The sequence below is a fragment of the Vicia villosa genome, linkage group LG3, assembly GCF_029867415.1.
Source record: "Vicia villosa cultivar HV-30 ecotype Madison, WI linkage group LG3, Vvil1.0, whole genome shotgun sequence".
Classification (NCBI taxonomy): Eukaryota; Viridiplantae; Streptophyta; class Magnoliopsida; order Fabales; family Fabaceae; genus Vicia; species Vicia villosa.
Genome location: NC_081182.1, coordinates 20,001,765 through 20,012,425, shown reverse-complemented (window position 1 = coordinate 20,012,425; position 10,661 = coordinate 20,001,765).

Below are 10,661 nucleotides of genomic sequence, written 5' to 3'. Positions count from 1 at the left end.
CAATTATTAAGAGAAATCAGAGTATAAAACATCGGCGCAAGTAACAAATTTGAGGCATCACATATTCGACTTAAACAAAACTACAATTCATGCTCAAAGTACATGGATACATAACACTTATATCAGAGGAAACTCATAATTCATTGAACATCTAAATCCAAACAAATTCATCATATTGCAGCGGAATCCAAATAACAACACAATATCCAAATCTTGTATTCTTGTGAACATGGCACAATAGGCCTAAAACATGCCCACACAACATAACATCAAAGTTCAAGAAAAGATAAACAACATAAAACAAGACACAAGCAAGTATCGCAACATCCCCCCCGAGTGCTACATATCAGAGCATTGACACACCGACTCGAGCTATAAGGTACACGGCTACTCCACGTCGTTACCTGCACGTTACCAACGGAGGATAACATTCAAACATAAGGGGTGAGATATCATTCATTATAAAGAAACGTATGATAACATTCCAAGCAAGAGAAAAGATCATACATTGGTCACCACCTCTCACCACAATACTCAATACAACAATTTCACATCACATAATCAAATAAGAAATGACAACAATGTCATCAATTCAACTATGGCAATAAATACAATTCGCAAGTGAAATTCCATACAATCACAACAAATATCTAATCATCAAGTCACCACATCAAAACCAAGTAAGACTCGAATGCAACTCACATGTGACTCGACTTATGCAAATGCATGTGGTACCATTTGGAGTAAAACTCCCACGTCTTAAGATTTGCCATTGGGCACACCGTCGCTAATTGCCATTAAGGCCACCGTCACTTTTTATCATTAAGGCCACCGTCTCTTTATGCAATGAATATGACTCACTAGACGCAACATCCATACAAACACGACATTCACAAATACATCACAAATACCGAATAAGCATCATTACTTTTATAGTAATTCACCACTTCCCAATCACGTCGCTACGTTGCATCATCATACAACAACACATCACTTCACCACACAAATCATAACATCAACAAATACATTCAAAGAAGGATTCAAAAAGGTTTACAAGCATTCTTAGATCACATTCATCAGAAAGGTTTCAATTATAGCTTCGCATAGGTTCAAACGGCACTTAAAAAGGAGTTACAGTTCAAAAAGTTACGTCATTTCAAAGTTTGGAAAAATTCTGCAAAACAGGGTTCGCGGCGCCAACAGGGTTCGTGGCGCCAACAGGGTTCGCGGCGCGAACTGAGCGAATCCAAAAATCCCTAACTTTCTGCCAAGCAGTTCGCGGCGCCAACAAGGGGTCGCGGCGCGAACTGAGCAGATCCAATTTTTCCCAAGTTTCTGCCAAGAGGTTCGCGGCGCGCACAGGGGTTCGCGGCGCGAACTGGCGATTTCAGGAACCCCCAAAACACAGAAACAACATACGAAAACCCATCCCAAAACCCCCAAACTCAACCCAATCAAGTTGGAAACATCAAACATCACGAACAACCACAGAATGCATGATATAAACACGAATACAATACATATTATGGGTCTTATAACATCATAACATCTTCAATCATGCTTAGATTCATAATCTCATAGAAGTTAATCATAAACCCTAACAATCTCTATTCAACTTCTACACAATCATGGATAACATCATACAATCAAAACCCCACCCAAAACATCATCATACATCCCTTTAGCATGAAAGAATCCCACCCTTACCTTAGGTTTTGGATTGAAGCCAACTCTATCTTCAACCTTGAGATTCTCCTCTTCTCTCCTCTATTCTCTCTTCTTTCACCACTTTGTCAAAATGAGCTTCTAAGTCTAAAACCTCTAAAAACCCTTGTTTTGTTAAACCCTTACTATCTTAAATTACTAATGGGCTCTAATTAACACCCCTCACTTACTAATACCAACTTAGGCCCAATAATCAACAACACTCACTATCTTATATTATATACTAATAATTCCCAAATAAAACAACATAAAATCAATTAAGCATATAATTAACACATAGATCAAAATTAATTCACATAAATCACTTAAATAAGGAATTAAAGAAAAACGGTCGTTACAGAGGTGGATTTATAAATAAGAGAAAACCATAAAGAGCCAGAAGTTGTGGTATCACCGGTTAAACCATTTGAATAAAAAAAATAAAAAAGATGCGGAACCGGTGATCAAACTACCTTTCCCTTCCAGAGTGACAAAGAAGGATTCAAAAGAGAAAGACGAGAATTTTACTGCCTTATTCAAAAAGTTAGAGGTAAATCTACCCTTCTTCGAAGCACTTGAGCATATGCCCTTATATAAGAAATTTATGAAGGAGGTAATGGCGAAAAAGAGATCAGTGGAAGGAGAACAAAAAATTGCAATTGAGAAGTGTGGTATAGTCTCGTCAGTAAGGAAGATCCCAACCAAGAGGAAAGACCCTGGAGCTGTGGCGATACCATGCACTATCAAGAATAGAATGTTCAAAAAGGTACTCATCGATTCTGGTTCCAATGTGAGTTTAATGCCACTATCTATTTTCAAAAAGCTTGAATTGGGAGAGGTGAAGGAAAGTAAGAAAAAGTTAAGGTTCGCTGATCACACCGTCAAGAAATCATACGGGGTAGCTGAAGATGTACTAGTTGAGGTTGATAAGTTTGTATTCCCTGTTGACTTCCACATCATGAATATTCCAGAAGATGAAGAAACTCTTATCCTTCTTGGGAGACCCTTTTTGTTGACAGGCCGCTGCAACTTTGACATTGAAAAAGGGACATTAACGCTGAAATCATTTGATGAAGAAGTAACCTTGAAGATGTTAGGAGTTAAGAAACATAAGACATGTGTAAATGATCAAACTTCTGTTGATATAGCGGAAAGTGAGGAAAAAGACAAAAGGCCTAAACATCTCCAAGAAAAAGTTTCAAGCATAGCCTCTGGGGTGGAACCAACTTATGTGGCTATCAAAAATCCTAAGAAGGCTAAGGAAGTCAAGAAGAATGTGGGAAGTGAGTTGAAGAGAAAAGTTGTTCATAATTTTCATCCTCATGAGTTCGTGGTTGCGGAAGTGGCAAGCAACAAGGTTTGGAAAAGGAAATACCCTCCATAATAAAGGGTAATGGATCGTCGAGCCATGCGACGTTAAGCGAAGCGCTCCGTGGGAAGCAACCCACAGTTTTAATAATTAATTTCTCTGTTTGTTTGTTTTATTTTCAGGAAATAAAAGAGGGCATCTCTAGTTAAAGCTCGTAAGTGATCATTGGAGTGCAATACCCTCTGTAAGTAACCTCTCCAAGGCTTGTTCTAAAACATTGAGGCCAATGTTTAGTTCAAGTGTGGGAGGGGTTCTTTTCATTTGCTTTTAGTTGTTTTCCATTTTTGTTTTTGTTTGTGTGTTGTGTTGACATTGTGTTATAGATTGATTTATGGATGCCGAATGAATGATGAATGGTAGTTAGTGGATGAAAGGTGCAACCTGAACCTATTCCCCCGAGGCACCCTGGAAGTTGATGCAGCCGAAAGAAAAGTAACTGTTGGACGCAACTTGGTGATACTGGACAAAGAGGATTGTATGGTGTACATGCGCCAGAAAGAAACCACATGACACGAGGAGTGCTTTGGAACCTGTAAGCTTACCCAACATGGTGAGGTTATAAAAAGCCAAACACAACAGATGATCATCATGAGAGTTCATTCAGGTATGACTTTATCATTCTGATTTTGCGTATGTTCTACTGACACAACATAATATGAGGACACACACTAAGGAATTTGTTTGTTTTACCACCTGAGCCTTTCTAGCCATACTAAATTATATGTTTATCTGTTGTTACCCCAGTTGAGCCATCCTTTTGTTTACTATAACCATATTTGTTAATTCGTAGCCAAACACTTCCAACCCTTGCTCGGAATAAATGTTATGGTTTTCAGAGTTGTGCTAAGTTTGGGGTTGTCATAACCCAAAATTTGCCCATACTATTTCTCTTGTTCAAACTCAGATCAAAGTACAAAGCTCAAAGACATCCCTCCTAAACAAAGGCTCAAGAAACTAGAGTTTGTGGTTTCCTGAAGAAAATCAATGAACCAAGGGCTCCAAGGCATTTCACATGGCTTATGATGTTTCAAACTATCTTCATGACAAAATTCAGGCTTTAATTTAAAGGATTGATCACTCAATTGCTCAGAAAGACAACAGTCGACTAGTTTGACCTAAAAGTCAACCGTGGTCAAAGTATAGTCAAAACTCCTGATTTTTTGTCAACAACATCATTTTGAAGTATCATTCACCTTTTGATCAAGGATTGATCATGGTTCATCAAGAAAAGATCAGAAATCAACAAATTCAAAAGTTTCTAAATTAGGGTTTTCATTGGAGAAAGTCAATTGAACTTTGACTAGCCATAACTCCTACATGGAACGTCAGAAAGTTTCCATCCAAAGCTCATTTTGAAGGAAATTGAATTCGCTACAATTTTATCTCTCACAAGCCAGGTCCAAAAATGCTTCATTTGAGAGATATGGATCAAAAGATTATAGGTCCTTTTTGAAAGTCAACCAAAAGCAGTTTTTTGTCAAAGCCAATATCATCAAGATCAATTCTTCAAATGGAAAAAATCTTCCAAAGTGGCTAATAAAGGACATCTTGAGATTTCCAAAAAGTCCTAGATTGCTTCCATATCTTAAAAATTGCGGGAGATATGTCTTGTCAAAGTTGGACAATTTTGAGAAAGAAAATATGAAATAAAGGGATTCAAATTGAGTTTTCTTGAAAAAGGACCAAAACTTTTTTGGCCCAAGCCTGATCCTCAAGTTATCCAAGATCCAAAATCCAATTGCCACGATTTTTAAATTATATTTTGATTTTTAATGAATTTTTATTCATTTTTAAATGTTATAATTCATATAAATCAAATAAGGATCAAAGATTTTTTTTTAGGATATCTTTAAATCAATTCTAATTATCAACTATAGCACATGGTCAATCAAATTTAATGTATAATTGAATTGGAGAGATTGGATTGAGTTTAGACCAATTTTAGAAAGATTCATAAAATTAAATTCTCCAAGATTTCAATCTTTGATTCAATCAAATTCAGGCCATGATTTGTGACCTAATACACACTATATAAGTACACAAACATATTCTGAGGCAAAGGGACGAATTCACTAGGTTTTGCAGCCAAGGATATCAAGGACATAACTTGATTTTTTTCTTAAAAACACAAACTCGAATTCCAAGTTCTAGCTTGATTCAAGCCAAGAAAAGGGTCCCAACCTGTTCCTTATCTTCTTCTTCTACATTTCTAAAACTTTTTGGTTCCGAAAAGAGCAAAGCAATTAAGAGCCCATGGATAACCATGGATACAAAGGGTGTCTTACACCTTCCCTTTGTATAAATTACCCCCCGTACTCAGTTTCTTTTAAGAAAAAGGTTTTTCCTGTTCTTTTAGCCTTTCTGTTAATATGGATAAAATAAAAGTCGGTGAAGACTCTTGCTTACCACGACATTCTGATAAAGTCAGTTCACCGTATCTAACGCTGTCGAGATATGGTGGATGTCCCGACCAAACTTCTTCGATTTGTCGAGATCTGGTGAATGTCCCGACCAAACTTCTTCAGGTTTCTTCATATCTAACGCTCTCGAAGGACATCTGTTTATCAGATATGTTGCTGTCGAAACAGCCTTAGCCCAGAACACCTTCTTTAACCCAACACTAGTCAACATACATCTGACTCTCTCCAAAATAGTTCGATTAAACCTTTCAGCCAAACCATTTTGTTGTGGAGTACATGCAATAGTTCTGTGCCTTGCAATACCAGAGGTAGCACAAAAACTGTCGAATGCCTCATTGCAAAATTCAAGGCCATTGTCGGTTCTCAACCTCTTGACCTTTCTGCCAGTCTGATTTTCAACCAGAGTCTTCCAACTTTTGAAATTCTCAAAAGTTTCATCCTTAGTCTTCTGGATGAATACCCATAATTTTTTGGAATAATCATCTACTATGGATAAGAAATACCTCGCCCTAGAATGTGATGCACACCTTGCAGGCCCCCAAAGATCAACATGGATAAAGTCAAGGGATCCATGTGTTCTTTGTTTGCCTTTGTTTAACTTCACTCTGAAAGATTTTCCAAGTACACAGGGTTCACAAAACTTCAGCTTTTCGACTTTGTCTCCACCAAGCAGATTTTGTTTCCCTAATTCGACCAGACCCCTTTCACTAACATGGCCCAATCTCATGTGCCAGATTTCTGTCTTCGACAAAGGTTTCGTGGATGCACATTTGTCGAACCACTTACAACTTCAGCCTCAAGGGTATATAAGCCTTGTTTCTTCACTCCTCTCAAGACTTCCCTCGAACCCTTCATGACTCTTCGGATACTTTTCTCTCCTGGGAAAACATATCCTTTCTTGTCGAATTCACCAAGAGAAAGCAGATTTCTCTTCAAATCAGGAACATACCTGACTTCAGTCAACAACCTTATTGACTCATCATCGAGTTTGAATCTAACAGATCCAATACCTGCAATCATGCAAACCTTGTTGTTTCTCAGCAATACTGATCCACCATCTTGATCACATAATTCCTCAAACAAATCTTTGTTTGGAGTCATGTGCCAAGTGCAACCTGAATCCATAATCCACTCTCTTCTCGAGTCACTGCTTGAAACCACACGAACATCAGATGATTCAAAATCATCTTGAACAATGGCTGCATTGCCATTATCCTTACCTCCATGATCTTTCAGGCGTTCAGGGAACACCTTTCTTGTGTGACCCTCCTTCTTACAATGATAGCATCGAATGCCAGATGCTTTGCCACTGTAAGACTTCGACTGGCTTTTCCCCTTCTTGTCGAACTTACCATTCTTTCGTAAGAATTTTCCTTTAACGGCCAAACCTTCACCAAAATTCGAAGGTTTTTGCTCCTTTCGTTCATTCAAGACCTTAGAATACAAGGTTGATTTAACTTCTTCAAACGTCAGGGACTCCCTTCCATACAAGAAAGTTTCTTTGAAGTGAGCATGTGATCGAGGCAAAGCGCACAATAGTAATAGCGCTTGATCTTCACATCAATATTTTCAAGATCAAGAATCAGCTTGTTGAACATATCCAACTGCTCAGCCAACACTTTGTCTTCAACCATCTTGAATGAATACAAATCTTGCTTCAGATAGAGTCGATTTACTAGCGATTTGGTCATATACAAACTTTCAAGTTTCACCCATAACCCTGATGCCCTCGTCTCCTTTGATACCTGTCTGAGAACCTTATCACCAAGGCTCAACAAAATTGCGCTGTGTGCTTTCTCGATCATATTCGTCTTCTCCGCTGCCGTCAATTATGCATTCATGGCATCCTCTCCCTTCAACGCTTCCAAACAACCCTGCTGAATCAGTAAGGCTTTCATCTTCAAGCGCCACAGACCAAAATCATTCACTCCGGCGAACTTTTCAATCTTATACTTTGTTGAAGGCATCTTCTCCATGCTCACTGTTAGTTACCAATTTGTGTAAATATCTTAGGTAATTTTTGGTAACTCTCAAGTCTTTTTGTGGTTAATAGTAGTATTTTATTGTCAGTTGGTATATATTTATTCTTATATTTATATTATTGTTGAATAGTTCTTATCTTTGCAATCTATGTTGGATTTTGTAGTTTTTATAGATAATTGGAAGCTGGGACCATGGAAAAAGCACTTTGAAGATGTTCCTAGACCAAAGCCAAGGATTGCTGAAAAGAGGTAGCGCGCTAAGCGAGGTTGAGCCCGCTAAGCGCGCTTTTGAAGAAAAGAAGGAAGTTCTGGCAGAGAGTTCCGCGCTAAGCGAGGTCTGGAGCCCGCTTAGCGCGATTGGGCGGTTTAAGCAATTATTGATAGCGCGCTTAGCGGGCTGCACCGCGCTAAGCGCGGTCTGCGAAACTTTGTTTATTTGTTTATGGGCCAGATCACTTTTGGAGGGTGTGTTGGAGATATTTTAGAGAGAAACAAGAGCAATATACACTGTAGCAAATATAGAGTTGAAGATTGGAAGCCTTGATCGGCGATTAATCGCCATTTGATGCTTGTTGATCTTCATCCTTACCTTCTTGTGCAAGCTACCATTCTCATGGATAGCTAAATCACTTTTGTATCAAGATAAGATGTAATCTTCCTAGCCTTTTGTATGTTTTTCTTGTGAATATATGTGTATGAACAAGTGATGATCAATATAGATGGTTTAGTTTGTTTATTAAAGCTTTTTCTTTGGTATAAGTGTTTGAGACATCAATGTTTGTATCTAGACCTAACTAATCATCTTTCAAACTATAAGTTGCAGACATGGATTTAGAGTTTGATGTTTACTAAGTATCGGTTCTTAAAACGTTATTTGTATTATTTAAACGGTGGAGAAATCGTCGGTTAAACAATACGGTAAATCTAACTATATCGTTGCGGACACGGACGATATAGGTGTCGATACGTAATTATATTGATCGTTAGCAAGTTCATAAGCATCTATTTATAAGGAAACATACAAATTTAGGTCGATGAAATCGAATCTTGATACGTTTTCTTTAACTTAGAACTTTCACTAATTTACTCTTTGCTACTAAAAGAATTGAATGATCTTTTGCAAACCTAAAACTAAAGTAACATTAACTCAAGACAAAATAGGCTATAGAACGGCGGTGATATCGCAATAATCCCTGTGGAGACGATAATAACGAAAAGTACACCACAATACTATTTCAACAAAATGGCGCCGTTGCCGGGGATTGTTGTTTAGATATTGCAAGCATTGCAATAGTTTGTTTTGTATTGAGTCTTATAATTAATATCTTGTTTCTAAATTTATTTTCCTTGTGTTTGTTAATTTGCTTGGTTAGTTTTCAGATTACAGTTTATGCGAGGACGTGTACCCGCAGATCAACTCCTTTTTGATCCTGAGATTGAGAGGACTGCTCGTAGAGAGAATAGCAAAACTCGTAGGAGGAGACAACTAGCTAGGGAAAGAAGACAACAACAAGAGGCATCTTCTTCTTCAACTCCTGTTGAAAACTTGGTTGAGGAAGAAATGGCTGCGGATCCACCACCTCGAGGGCCATGTGTTAACAGCCCTCGTCTCAATGCACAATTTGCTCGTGATCAGGCCAATGGAAGAAACTCCGAGATGAAGACGGGGTTACTTCAATTATTATATCAAAATCCGTTCACAGGGGCAGATCACGAGGATCCATTTACTCATCTAACAAAGTTCTACGAGATTGCCGGAACAATTGGTGCTCCGGAAGACCAAGAAGAACAGGTGTTCAGGAGACTTTTTCCTCATTCCTTAATTGGAAAAGCTAAGGAATGGTACCTTGATCAACCTAATAATGTCATGACAAATTGGAACGAGTTAGAAGAGAAGTTCTTGGATCGGTTCTTTCCTCACAATAGGTTCATGGAAGCGAAAACTTCTATTGCGGTGTTCTCTCAAGGTTCGAATGAATCTCTCAATGAAGCATGGGAGAGGTTCAAGTCCATGGTTAGAAAGTGCAAAGGTCATGGGTTTGATGAATTGTCTCAAATCCATATCTTTAGAAATGGACTCCAACCTCAACCAAAAACTCTTTTAGATGCTACCGCGGGTGGTTCGTTGATGTCAAAAACTGCTGCAGAAGCGATTGCTATCATTGATAGAATGGCTTTGAATGATCATCAAGGGCAACACAACCGTAGTGCATTGCAAAGAAAACCGGGAGTTCTTGAATTGAATACTAGTGATGCAATACTTGCTCAAAACAAGTTATTGACACAACAAGTAGAATTGCTCACTCAACAAATGTCAAAACTCCCTCAACAAATCAAAGAGATAAATGGGAGCCCTTCTAAAAATCAACATGTGATGTGTTGTGAATTGTGTAGGGGTGACCATCAAACAGGTTTTTGTCCTCCACCGGGTGAAGAGGTGAATTATGTGTCTAATCCTAATCAAGGATATGGTGGAAGACAACAACAACAACCTTACAACAATAACCAAGGTTACCAACAAAGAGGTAATCAAGGTTATCAACAAGGATGGAGGCCGGAAGCGGGCCCATCGAATCGTCAAAATCCTTATCAAGGCGGTTACAATCAACAACCTCAACAAACAAAGCTTTCTATCGAGGACACTCTTAGCCAATTCATGCAATTGCAAATTGCAAGCCAAAAGAGTACGGATGCCGCAATTAAGAACCTTGAAACTCAAGTCGGGCAATTGTCAAAGCAACTTGCCGATCAAAACAAAGGTCCTTTTCCGGCTACTACACAAGAAAATCCTCGTGAGCATTGTAAGTCAATTCTAACTCGTAGCGGTAGAAATATTGATATGGGTGTAGGAGAAATAGTTGAGGAGGAGATTGTTGAGAGTGAAAAAGATAGGGTGATTGAAGTAGAAAAAAATGTTGAGGGTGATTTAGTTGAAAATGAGAAAGAGAAAGAATTAGTGGAAAAAGAAACTCTTGAGAAAGTTGTAGAAAAAGAGAGAAAAAAATTGAGTGTGAGTGAAAAGGGAAAGAAGAAGGTGGATGATTCTATACAAGTGAAGAAATTACCTTACCCTCCTGGTCCGTCAAAGAAAGAAGACGCAAAGCACTATGCTCGGTTCTTGGACATTTTTAGCAAGTTGCAAATCAATGTCCCTTTTTCCGAAGCATTAGAGCAAATGCCGATGTA